Source organism: Rattus rattus, chromosome 1, assembly GCF_011064425.1.
Source record: "Rattus rattus isolate New Zealand chromosome 1, Rrattus_CSIRO_v1, whole genome shotgun sequence".
In the NCBI taxonomy this organism is placed as follows: Eukaryota; Metazoa; Chordata; class Mammalia; order Rodentia; family Muridae; genus Rattus; species Rattus rattus.
The window spans coordinates 216,051,801-216,065,718 of NC_046154.1; positions in this window are offsets into that span (position 1 = coordinate 216,051,801).

Here is a 13,918-nt window from a genome sequence, read left to right on the forward strand (position 1 = left end):
CTTTCCTAGGCGATCTTTGGCCTGACTAGGTGCTCTGGTTCACGAAGGCGGAAGAGAACTCAGGCAGGAAGGGGGGACTGCTTCCGCTACCCCTGCTGCTACCCCTGCTGCTGGTCCTTCTCCTTTCTGCTGCCACTGACAGCAGGAGACTGACTAGCTGGCGATGGGTGCAGGGGAGTTTCTGGAGGCAATTTTGGAAGAACAGATCTCTTCCACAATCGGCAGTGTTACAGCTCTTATGACAAAAGCCCTCAGATGATGGAATAATTTCTGCACACCTTTAATCCGTCTGAACACGATTCTTAAATTAGAGTTTTTGGATGGGTCAGTGTCTGATAGCTGGTACTTCCTATTGGTTTGGCCTGAGAGCTTGGGAAGACCTCATCTACATAATCAGGGGCATGGTCCTGCTTCTATGGCTAATCTGTCTTGAGCTTACATGACTTGTGGTCATGTCCTCACCTGTGGAGGAGGGGCTTGGGGCATTGCCCTATATGAGTGATCTATTTCAAACCTTTCTACAGAGGTCTGTGGGGGGGCAGCTACAGCTACGTGAGAAGGTCCTGATCTCCTATGTACCTGCCGTCCCTTTTAGGGTTCCCGGGGATTCGACAAATATCGCCCAGGAATTCAGGGTACCTTTCACAGCCTGCTGCCCTACAATAACATACACCATATAATTTAGTTATGTTAACTAGTTAGCTATGTTGGTAAAACCAAGAGGAAATGTAAGTGCTCCCACCTTGGTAAGAATAGGACCACTGCCATACACGTATTTGTATTTTCTTTTTTTTTTTTTTTTTTTTCAGACTGGGGACTGAACCCAGGGCCTTGCGCCATAGGCAAGTGCTCTACCACTGAGCTAAATCCCCAACCCCACGTATTTGTATTTTAAGAGTCAATTGTAGCAATTCCAATTTGCTCGCACCAGCACATCATGCCTTCTCTCTCTCTCCTTTATCAACATAACATATCATAATCTTTACCTTATGATGTTCATGGAATAAGAAAGCATTTTATATCCTGTTTTTAATTTGATCTTAAGCAATAACTGTTTTTTTTGTTTGTTTGTTTTATATTCTCTCCTTTATAATTTGGCACCTATTAAACTTTTTTGTTAATTTATTTTAATGCACATTAGCACCTTTTCATATGGCATTCCCATGCATCCGTGGTTTGAGTTGGCCTTTCCCTGCCTTTTCTTTTTCATGTCTCCTCCCAGCAGTCCCATCCCACTTCCGCATCACATGCACTCAGCTGCCCTCCCTTCCATTTTCCTTTAAAGCTCCCATTCTCCTCTCTCATGTGTCTATCCTATAAATTGGTGCCTGGCATCTCTCTCAATTATGTCTATATATAAAAGCTAGAAGCGAAGACTGCGTAGAAGAGAGAGCATGGCATTTGTTTGTATTCTAAGACTGAGTCTCCTTGCTCAATTCAATATTTTCCAGTATACCCATTTTCCTGCGCATTGCATAATTTCCTATATTTGTGTACATTTTCATTACCCATTCACCTCTAGGTAGATATTTAAGCTGATTCCATTTTGTTGCTGTGGTAAATAGAGCAGCAATAAATGTGGTGACCAAGTGTCTCTATAGCAAGATATAGTCCTTTGGGTGCATGTGCAGAAGTGGTATAGCTGGGTACTTGTTTTAGTTGCTTGAGAAACTCTGCACTGATTGCCCTGGATGCTCCATCATTCTTCACTCCCAGCAACAGTGAATAAGTCATCCCATTTCCTCACATCCTCCACAACATGTGCTGTCATTTGTGACGATAGCCATTCTGACAGGGGTGAGAGAGAATCTCAAAGTAGCTTTAATTTGCGTCTCTTTGATAACCAGGGATGTTTAACACTTTCTAAAATGTCTCTTCTCTAGTTGTCTTTCTTCTTTTGAGAATTCTCTGCTTTTACAACTTTTTATTCCAGTTGGGAACAGTCCAACACACACTCAATGTGGATTCCAAAACTGATTCTATCACATCTAACTTATTTATTGCTGATCTCTATAATTGAATACAAGCATAAACCATGACATGAATAACTTAGTAACTGATATATGAAGTCATGTGGTTTGTTAAATAAATGCATGTTTGTAATAATACATTTCCTAGTTTCTTAGGCTCTGGTGACACTATCGTAGTTCCAACTGATCTCCTACACTCATCCTGTGTTTTTTCCATGCCACTGAGGTGAGAATGGACGGAAGGTGGAAAACATAAAAAGTAAAACAAACCAAGGAAAGTTGTAGAAAGTGTTGGGTAGAAACGGTATTGTGGGGAGGAAAATGAAGATTATGTCCTATTGGGGCATCAAGTCAGAAGAGCTAATTAATGGTTAAAAGGAATCTAGAACGAAGAGTAGAAGATTCAGAACAGTATGAAATGGGAGAAGGTCCAAATGGCTAATACTGGATTTGGGGATCAAATATGTGTTTGCAAAGTTGTATAGGGGTGAAGAAGAAGAATTCTTATATATTGAAAAGAATAAAAAAGAAACATACTGGAGACCAGAGAGATGGCAAAATGATTAATTTACCTGAGTGATGAATTACCATTACTATTACAGAGCTGGGGGGTTATTTTGGAAACCTTCAGAAGAGCTGAGGATCCCAGTCAGTATGCAGAAGTGATATGTTGCAAAATTATTCAGCAGGTTTCATGAGGAACGGACATTCAGAGTTTCTCTTCTTGTGAGGAAATTTTCCCTCTCCCTGGTCTAAGAGAAAGAAATGGAAAAATAACAAGGGCAATAAGAAGAAGGAACTGAAATAATAAAAATGTGATAGAGCTCACCATGGATCCAGCTAAGAGGTGATGGTTACTCATGCAGCTGGATGAGTTGCTCAGCACTGCCTCAGATGAAGACACAAAGCACTAAGTGTACAGCTAAGGCGCTAAACACACGTTTTCAAAGTTGGGAATATTTAAATGTCAAGGAGGTTGGCACTGGGACATCTGGAGCTGACACTGTTAGAAGTGACTTTACATCCTGATTGTAAGACATTAACCACTGTTTACAACTCAGTGACTCATTTATCCTTTTCATTGCTGATAGGAATTAATCATCATGCATACCTCCCAGAAAGTTTAGAAACAAAGGAGTGGACTCCATCTTACCTTGTATAAGTAAGATCTTAATTACTACCAAGCACAGCAACATAAAATTTTATCCCTACAGTTAGAGGCTTAGAGGCTGAAGGATTGCTATCTTGTCAGTACTACAGGAAGAATAACAGAAGGGGATAACAAAGAGATGGGAATGGAGAGGAAAGGAGAGATTAAATAAATAAATAGATTTTAGCAACATCCAAATCAACGTTAAATGGTGATCACATAATGATTAACATAAACACCCAGATTCTACTCTGTTCTATTTGGCCAAACCTATCTTTATCATAAATTCTGATTATTATTAATTGTACCTAATATTATTCACAAACCTCTTTTATATTATTTATCTTATATTACTTTATGTACCCCTCTAGGGAACAATCAATGTCAAATACCCAGTTATAGTACCTTGTCTGAAATTCGTTTTTATAAAAATATCGCTGGTGAATTTTAGCAGATAGCTGTCAGGCTGATGTTGCAAATTCTATCTAAAAATGGACCTCTCGGAGCCATAATAGTGCTTCAGTGAGTGCAACAACCGTCTGTCTCAGGCAAGAAAAATCAAGGAAAGGAATCAGGGCCAGGTGCTGGAACAGGAGGCTACAGGAATGTAAAGTGAACATTCTAGAATGTTCTTTGCGTATGAAATGGGTTTTACAAGGATTACTTCCTCTTCATTGTTATTTTTTTCAGTAACAAAAGAAGAGCCACTTGAGAGATGTTTTTAAGAAGTCATATTTAAACCTTTCCTACAATTGTACTGTAACACAAACCATGCCAGAGCTCCTCTTTGGTGGATAAAGAGCAGAAGTTTCTGTTTTCAAATTAATCCAACATGGTCTTTCTTCCCCTCTAGAATGTACCAGAGACCTGGGAGGTGAGAGACTCTCAAGACTCAAAGAGAGTGACTTTAGATGAAATTCCCTACAGTAGGGAGAGAGAACTTGTAGAGCCCACCTCCAGTGGAGAGACATCAAGTGGAGGGATGGGGTTGCCATCCCACAGTCAAAAACTCTGACCCAGAATAGTTCCTGTCTGAACTGCAGAGACAAAAATGGAGAAGTGCCCGAGAGAAAAGAGGTTCAGTGACAGGCCCAAATTGGGATCCAGCTCAAGGGAAGGCCCAAAGGCCTGACACTGTTCCTGATGCTATTGTGTGCTCACAAAAAGGGACCTATCATGACCAGCAGCTGAAAGGGTCAGATGCAGATATTTACAGCCAACCAACGAATAGAAGCTGCTGACCCTGTGGTTGAACTAGGGAAAAACTGGAAGAAGCTTTGGAGGAGGGTGACACTATAAGAAGACCAGCAGTCTTTAACTAACATGGACCCCCAAGATCTCTCAGACACTGAGCCATCAACCAGGCAGCGTACACCAGCTGATCTGAGGCCCCAAACACATATCATACACAGGAGAGGACTGCCGGGTCTGGACTAGTCAGAGAAGATTCATCTGACCCTCAAGAGACTTGAGGCCCCAGGGAGTGGGGAGGTCTGGTGGGAGGTGGAAGGTGGCGGTGGGGACATCCTCTTGAATAAGAACACTGGGGGAGTGGGTATGGGATATGCAACAAAAGGTGGAATAGGAGGGGAATAAAGTCTGGACTCTAAAACAAGGTTAAATTACAAAGAAAAAGAAAGAAAGAGAGAGAGAGAGAGAGAGAGAGAGAGAGAAAGGAAGGAAGAAGGAAAAGAAAGAAAGAAAGAAAGAAAGAAAGAAAGAAAGAAAGAAGGAAAGAAAGAAAGTAAAGCAATTTAAAGTTGTCAAAACATTGTATATTAAGGTGAATCAGCTCTCTTCTTTCTTCCTAGACTTTCATAGATGTTTTGGCCAGAGAATCCTTGCGGTGTTTCCAGTTGACTCTGGCTATATTCTATGGATCTCTCTGTCACCAAAACATGATACATGAAGAATACAAAAGAACAAAAGAATGTAATATAATACAATCAAGTTAGGGCAACAAGGATCAAAGAGACTTAAATTTCAGATGATAATCCAAATTTCTGAGTCATTTTAGGAAAAGTATCTGTCTACTAAAAACCAAAACTCAGAAACGCACACACTAGGGCGTACGTGTAAATAAATAAACTAGGTCAGAATTCACGGTGGGAGTTTTATCACTATTCCCTGGGTTACAGCAAAACTTATGACAATTATCCGAGCACCCTTTCCTTTTTAAAAGATGACATGGGCTGAAGAGATGACTTGGTGGTTAACATCATGTGATGCCATGACCCAAGGACCCAAGTTCAATTCCCAGCACCCATGTTTATTATTATGCAATTGTCTGTAGTTCCAGCTCCAGGAGATCTTACACCTCTGGTCTCTGCAGCATTGGTACCCACTTGCACATACCCACACATAGTCATACATACATGCACATAATTAAAATAAAACAAACATTTAAAAAGTTATATATCACTGGACTAGGAGAATAACTTTCTGATAGCCATGGAAACGTAAGTTTGATCTCTTCTACCCATGTAAAAATGCCAGGAACAATGGCATACAAGGAAGATATAGAGGGATCCCTGGAACTCACTGGCTATGGTCCAGCTACTCTGAGAAGCTTAAAAGCATACAGTAGAATTGATGGCTCAGTGGTTATGAGCACTGGCTGCTCTTCCAAAGGACATAGATTTGATTCCCAGCACCCACACTATGCCTCACAACTGTTTTATGAGCTCTTCAAGTCCCATGGGCACCAGGCATTCATGTGATAGACAGACAGGCAAAACACACACGCATATATAAAGTAATTAAACAAATAAATGCATAAATACATAAAAATAGATGTATTCCACATTCTGAAGCAAACACTGAAATTGTCCTTGGATCTCTTATATTACACACATGTCTACCTACATACACACAGAGAAACACACACACACACACACACACACACACACATGCACACATGCACGAATGCACGCATGCACATTTGCATGCATGCTCACCACAAGGTATTCTCATCTTTCACCAGCTTATGGAGCCTAATGTTAGAATAACAATATGTTTTCAATATTTTAGAAAATCCTTTTGCAGCTTAAAAGGGAATTGCAAGCACATGTTACTCTAAGTAGACCTGGGTATGCTTAGCTCTTAGCTGCTTCTCTGTCCTTCCCACTGAGATATATTGACTGATACAGTTACCATCTCCAGACAACAGGACTTAAGAATGAACCTGATCAATTCTCCACATTCTTTATGAGAAAGATAAGAAGGTGAGTCTGTCAGACAGATGCTCCGTTCTGCTCTATGAACTGAATCACCGTCTTTCCCTTAATGTCCTACATCCCACCCTGCCTCTCCGCTTATGCTGTAATATTTCTACTCCAACCCTCTTTGATTCCAAACCTCTTTCAGGCAAGTGCGTAGGCGCCTCTAGAACTGAGGAGCAAGCAGTGGCTTCTTTACGGGGACCAAGCAGAGAAGTTAGGGTTGCCAATGGGAGGAATGTAGAGCAGAGCTGCAAGGCTGGTGGGATGCCTCTCCACTGAAATGCCGAATCCTTAAACCGGAACACACAGAGCAAGGGTCTCCTCGAAGCTAGGTAGATCAAGTTAAGAAGCAGATGGCTACGTTCTCTTTCTTTCTAGATGTCAGCCTGAAGAATTTTCCCTGCCTGTCTCATGGCTATAAGAAATAGCAAACATGAGCTGAGGGATCCAGGATTTCAGTTACTTAATAACCGGCTCCACTCAGTCAGACAATTGTAAAACAATGGAAGCGAGTTTCCCTTTTAAAGTATCTTGAATTTCTGTTGCAATTCTCATTTTTTTTCAGGTGTGTCTTAAAAGAACTTTACCCACCTGCTGCAGCTCTCTACCTCATCAATAATCAGCATTTGTTAGTGGCTCTTTGCGTTGGCTCTGTTGAAGCCATTTCAAAGACAGAATGCCTGTCCTGGAGATTTACTACTGGGACCTACATTACTAGCGGAATGAAATGAAAAATCTGCTAGGCCATTTGCTTGCTGCTCTTCAATTGAGGCCTTGATTTATGTGTCCAAACTTATTTCCATGTCAGGATTAGTAAAGATCTGTGTTCCAATTTCTGTTGTTGTCTGGATTATACAATAAGCCATGAGGGCTTAAAACCACTTTTTCTTTTTTAGAATCATTAAATTTTACGATACGCCTATAGAAATTCCTCCAGAGCCATCTAATTTAGACGTTTACACCACTTTTTGGTAAAGTTCTAATTTTAAAACTTGTCTTGGAAATTTATGCTCAGCAGAAATAAGAAAGTTTTGAATCTTTTTGAGTCTGAGTAGGAATCTGAACTCTAAATTGGAAGAATAAAAAAGAAGCCGCAAACAGTGGCGGGGTCATCAATCTGCCACACTCCGCATTGGCTCCTACTTGCTGGGGATTATCGTACATTATGCTGAGGGTAACACTTCGGCTTCTTCCTGTGAACATGATCTGCCAAAAGTGCTACCAAAAAAGAATAATGTTCTAGAGGAAGCCGAAGTTTATGTGAAAAATGTAACCTACTTATAATTTTAGTTGTTCACATGCAGTTTGTTGAAGAACAATTACTTCATTGTACTTCCAGTAGTTCGATGCCTTGGGGTGGCATACAATTCTTAGCAATGATGTAGTTAGCTAGAATTTCAATTTTCTTTTCTCTGTGACAATCACAGGCCTGTCCTGTTCTTTGGGGATTAAAATTTCAGTCCTGAAACTTAGACCAATATCCAGGCAGGCAAATCACCATCTGGACCCCAGCTCCATGACCTTGCAGTTTCCGTCTGCTTTGTAATGGCTGGGTACCATTTCCACATTTGTCACGGAAAACACTTCCAATTCAACGGGCCAATTTCTTGCCCATTATGTAGATGCAGGCAGACTAGTTTCCACTTCTTTCATGGACAGATAATATTTTATTACCTTACTTGCACAGTTCAAGGGGAATCTTAGAAAATTTGCCTTAGTCATTCCTCATTGGGTCATATTTTGCTAATACAGATTTTTAATTATAACTTAAAACAAATAAACAAGACATAATACACATTTGAGATTGAAGAGGGTATTTGACTTCCTAAATTTAGGCAAACATAAAGATACATTAAAATAGCCTACTCTGTAATATTTAATGCATTCAGTATACATTTCTTATACATTATCCCTGTGCTAGTCCATACAGCTGGTTAAAAATACATAGTATCTTTATGCTATGCATCTTTTAGTTTATGTATGCTATGCATCTTTTAGTTTATGTATGCTATGTTCCTTCCTGATGCTCACAGCCTGGCTGAGATTCCCCACATGCACTTTAGCACATCCATCCACATGGGCAATTCAGATATTAAACTCTACTTTCCCATTTTCTTCCTTTTTATAACTATGGTAAAACAAAGTAGTTAAATTAGATGACATTAAAGCATCGAAGAATTCTCTAGTGTCATGTTAAAGGAGAAATTAAGCCTGTCACAAATGACTTCTAATGGCGTCTTCCCCATGTATCTTTTAGTTCTAGCAATAGCTAAATTATTTTTATTAATTTAAAATATTTTATTAGCTCTTTGATAGTTTCTTACAACTATTGTTTCATTACTTTTACCCTCCCACCCCTAACTCTTCCCAGATCTACTTCCTTTTCCTCTCCCCATCCAACCTTGTGACTGTCTGTTGTGGCTTCAAGATCAGTGTGTGACACCCAAAAATCCTTGGGTATGTGGTCTTCTCCAAGGTTGGGGTCAACATATCACCCAGACATTCTTAGAAAAAACGACTTTCTCTATCCCAGCAGCTAACAGTTACCAATAGCTCTTTGTCTAGTGGTGGAACTTGCGTCCAATTCCCCTTTCACTGCTGGCATGTGGTCTTTCTTGGACTTCTACAATTCTTTTGCATGTTATCGTGAGTGTTGTGAATTCATATGTACAGATACTCGGCTGGATCAGGAAAACTCAGTTTCCTGCTAGTCATCTATCACCTCTGTTGGGCTATTACGATCTTTTTGTTCCCTATTCTATAGTGGCTTCTAAACCTTACAAGGTAGTAGTGTAATAGTATGTATGTATGTATGTATGTATGTATGCATGTATGTATGTATATCTATTCCATTTAAGGCTCTCTATTCTGCAGTCTCTTTTGCTTTGCACTTTGACCAGTTATGATTCCTGTGCTGATCACCATCTATAATTCTACAAATAAAATCCCCTCTAATAAAGGGTGAAAAGAGATGACTTAATCTGTAGGTATAAGGATAGGCCATTAGGCATTGGGATTTTTTTGTTTGGTTGGGTTGTTTTGTTTTGTTTTTACTCACAGATCTCTGTCCCACCCCGCACAGTCCCTTCTCTCTTTCCTCTCCCCGTCTCCTCTGAGAGAGTGGAGGCCCCCCTTAGCATCCCTCCACCCCAGCACACCGAGTCTCTGGAGGGCTAGGCACCCCCTCTCCCCCTGAGAATAGACAAGACAGCTGAGTTAGGGGAACAGATTCCACAGACAGGCAACAGCTCTGGGGGCAACACCCATTCCAATTGTTCAGAACCCACATGAAGACCAAGCTGCATATCTGCTACATATGTGCGCGGGTGTGTGTGTGTGTGTGTGTGTGTCTAGTTCCATTCAGTGTGTGCCCTTTGTGGGTGATTCAGCCTCTGAGAGCTCCCAAGGAACCAAGTTAGCTGACTCCATTGGTCTTCCCGTGGAGCTCCCATCTACTTCAGGTCCAGAACTCACGGTTTTGCTGTGAGTCTGTGAATCTCAGTCAGGTGCTGGGTGGAGCCTCTCAGAGGACAATCATGCTAAGCTCCTGTCTGTAAGCATAACAGAGTATCATTAATAGTGTCAGGGATGGGTGCTGGCCCACAATGTGGGTCCAGTTATTGCTTAGCCATTCCTCAGTCTCTGCTCCATCCCCAGATCCCTGCTTTTCTTGTAGGCAGGTTAAACTTGGGGTTTACATTTCTGTGGGTGGGTTGACATCTGCACTGCTCCACTTGGGTTGGCAAGAGGAGCCAACCTGGCTGGCTACAGGAAGTCGCCTCCTCAGGTTCCACATCCTAACTGCTGTGATCTCAGCCAAGGTCACCCCCATTGATTCTGGGAACTTCCCTCGTCCATTGGTCTCTGACACATCTTCAAGATGCCCTCCTGAACTCTATCAGCCATGGATTTCCAATCATTCTCATGGCTATCCGGCTATCTCACCTATCTCCCCCTACACCTGATTCTGAACCCCCCATTCCTTTTCCTATTCCCATCTCCTACCCACTTCCCTCCCTCCATCCTTTATGCTCCTTCTAAGTGAGATTCATGCAAACTTGCTTGGGCCTGCTTGTTTAGCTTCTTTTAGTCTGTGGAGTATAGCCCAGGTATCCAGTATTTCAAGGCTAATATCAATTTATAAGTGACTACATACCATGCACATCCTTTGGGACTGTGTTACCTCACTCAGGATGATAATCTCAAGTTCCATCCATTTGCCTGTAAAAGTCATCATGTCTTGGGTTTTAATAGCTGAATCGTATTTCATTTCATGGATGTACCACTTATCTTCTATCCATTCTTCAGTTGAGAGACATCCAGGTTGTTTCTGATTTCTGGGTATTATGAAGAAAGCCGCTACAAACATAGGTGAGCAAGTGTCCCAATGGTACGTTATGGTATCTTTTGGGTATGTGCCCAGGAGTTTTCTAGAGAAACTGCCAAATTGACTTTCAAAGTGGTTGTACAAGATTTTACTGCCACCAGCACTGGAGGAGTGTCCCCCTTCTCCACATCTTGTCAGCATGTGCTATCATTTGTGTTTTTGACCTTAGGCATTCTGACAGGTTTAAGATGGAATCTCATAGTCACTTTGATTTGCATTTACCTGATAACTAAGGACGTCGAACATTTCAGTGTTTCTTGGCCATTTGAGATTCCTCTGTTGATAATTCTGTTTAGTTCTCTATCCCATTGTTTCAAGTGGTGTCAACTTCTTGAGGGCTTCATAAATTTGGGCTATTAGCCCAATGTCAGATGTAATGATGACAATGTCCTTCAGTTTACAGAAGCTTTTCAGTCTCATGCAGTCTCATTTATCAGTTGTTGATCTGAGAGCCTGGGCCATTGGTTTTCTGTTCAGGAAGTTGTCTCCTGTACCAGTTAGTTCAAGGTTAGTCCCCACTTTCTGTTCTGTTAGATTTAGTGTATCCAGCTTTTTGTTGAGGTCTTTGATGTACTTAGACTTGAGTTTTATGTAGGGTGATATATATGGATCTATTTGCATTCTTCTACATGCAGACATTTTGTTAGTCCAACACCATTTGTTGAAAATGATTTCTTTTTTTTTTTCATTGTATGTTTTTGTCTTCTTTGTCAAAAATTAAGTATCTTGAGGTGTGTGGGTTTATTTCTGCATCTTTAATCTGCTGTTCCTATACCAGTACTATGCAGTTTTTATTACTACTGCTCTGTAGTACAGCTTGAGCTCAGAGATGGTGATACCTCCAGAAGTTCTTTTATTGTTCAGGACTGTTTTAGCTGGGTTTTTAAAATTTTCCATCTGAAGTTGAGAATTCCTCTGGTAAAGTCTTTAAAGAATTGTGTTGGAATTTTGATGAGAATTGTACTGAATCCATACATTGCTTTTGGTAAGATGGGTATTTTTACTGTGCTAATGCTATTGATCATGGGGGATCTTTCCATCTTCTAATATCTTCCTCAATTACTTTCTTCTGTGACTTGTACTTCTTGTCCTATCAACCTTAATCTGCAGGTCTAAGGATGAGACATTAGGAAATGTGTGGTTTTTAACTGTGTCGATTTAGCAGAATAATAGTAATAGGTTCTTTCTTGGGTCTAGGATCAGTCTGACAATAATCATGCTAGGTTTAGGTTCCATGCCAAGGGTTGTTAGTTGCTGTCACTACATTCGTGCCACTATTGTCCCAGTGGACATAGCTTTCCAGGATGGTTCTCACACCAGCTCAGCATGACCTCAGCTGGGTGAGATTAATCATAGGGTTTCTCCTCTAGGACTGTACAGAGTACTTTCCAGTACTACAGAAGATACCCAGGAAGTAGACAGCTACTTGGCACCACCAACTTTACCTCTCTATGTTCTATGACTCAAGTATATATTGTCTTCAGGAGTAAAGGCTTGCCATCAAGTTCTAGAGAATAAGCAAAAACACTGGCAATAGCTTGTAATGTTTGTTTGTTTGTTTGTTTGTTGGACCATATTGGTCAATATACCCAAAGGAATGAATATTCTTTTCATTTTCCTTATCAGGATACTCTTATAATTTTACCCATTCAAATAAAAACTTTAAAATATTAGCTATGTCTAGGACATCATTTAATGTTCATATTGCTTTTCTATAATTTTTTCAGTTGAGATAGATATTATGAAATGAAATCTATTTTCCAGTCATTTCTTACATTACATGTTAGCATTTTCATCTCCATAGATAAATTAGCAATATTGGACACATTATACACACATTTTTAAAGGCAGTTTTTCACAGGTGTGTGTGTGTGTGTGTGTGTGTGTGTGTGTGCGTGCGTGCGTGTGTGTGTATGTGTTGGAGCTGGAAATCAGGGCTTAAGGAATTTTAGCAAAAGTGAGCTACAAACTCAGCCAGATCATCACAGATATATTTTTTGAATACCTATTGAGGATATAGTCTTATATGATACCAAATAGTGAAGGTGTTTGTATACTCCTCCTACAAGATCCTATTGACGAGCAAATACAGATTGTTGAAAATTAGAAAAAATGTGGCAGTAAGTATATTTACTAATCTGACAGAAATATAATTTGGCCAAGATTCCTTGACTCTAGGAAAACAAACTAAGGACAATTTAGAAAACATGAAGAGGGAACACTGGAAAGATGGCCAAGGTCAGCAGCCTCAAAGGGGATGGGTCCTTTAGAAAAATCATTCCTGCCTCTCACAGCAAAAGAACGGGAATTAGTAGTTGTCCAATCTGTGCTAACCCAGGACCACTAGTGGTGGTTATACCTGAGGACAAATGAGCGACTCAGAGGAGGGTGAGTTATAATGTGAATTTAATGGTATTTGCCGTTGCCACAGCAATGCCATGCTTTAAATCAGAAACTGCTAGTCATCGTTTTTAGAAAGAAGTAAAAGGACATGGGATTACAGTAAATATCTTTTCGCTTCTCAACAAAAGTCATTTTGACAAATTCTTACGGACTCCAAGCTCTAGTCAATGTAACAAGCAGAACCTCTCCTGACAACTTGTTCTGGGGATATTCTCCCTCTAGTGGTGGGAGAGGGAAGTGACGTCTTTATTTTTTTCTGCCGAAGGTTTTACTTTTGATAGGATGGTGTTATGGGTGGAACTTGTTTTTCTTTCTCAACCGAAGGCTTGTCATACTTTGAACTGTACGGTGGCCTTATGTCCTCTGTGTTTGAGTCCAGAGTAAACTAATGTAAATAACAGAGATAGTGACAGAGAGGACTCTAAGCTGTGACAAGGACAAGGAAGCTGTGCCTCCTCTGGTTTGATACACTCAGTCGTAAAATATTCCATCACAGTGTTCAGATACTATACCATGAGAATTTCAAGGAAGATGGAAAACTGTACATAAGACTTACAGTTTATGTGGGTTTTTGTTTCTTTGGTTTTGTTTTTCGAGACGGGATTTCAGACTACATCTTTAAACATGAGCCTCGCTGCATACATATAAAGGTCATTGGGGTAATCATTTGAGCTTTTTAGGCAAACCCAGGGAGTCATGAGAAATAACAAAATGCTTGTTCCTTTAAATCCTAATTTAGAGGCATCTGCCACACTAGTAGATAGTTAAGGCTCCTATCCAGAGAGGC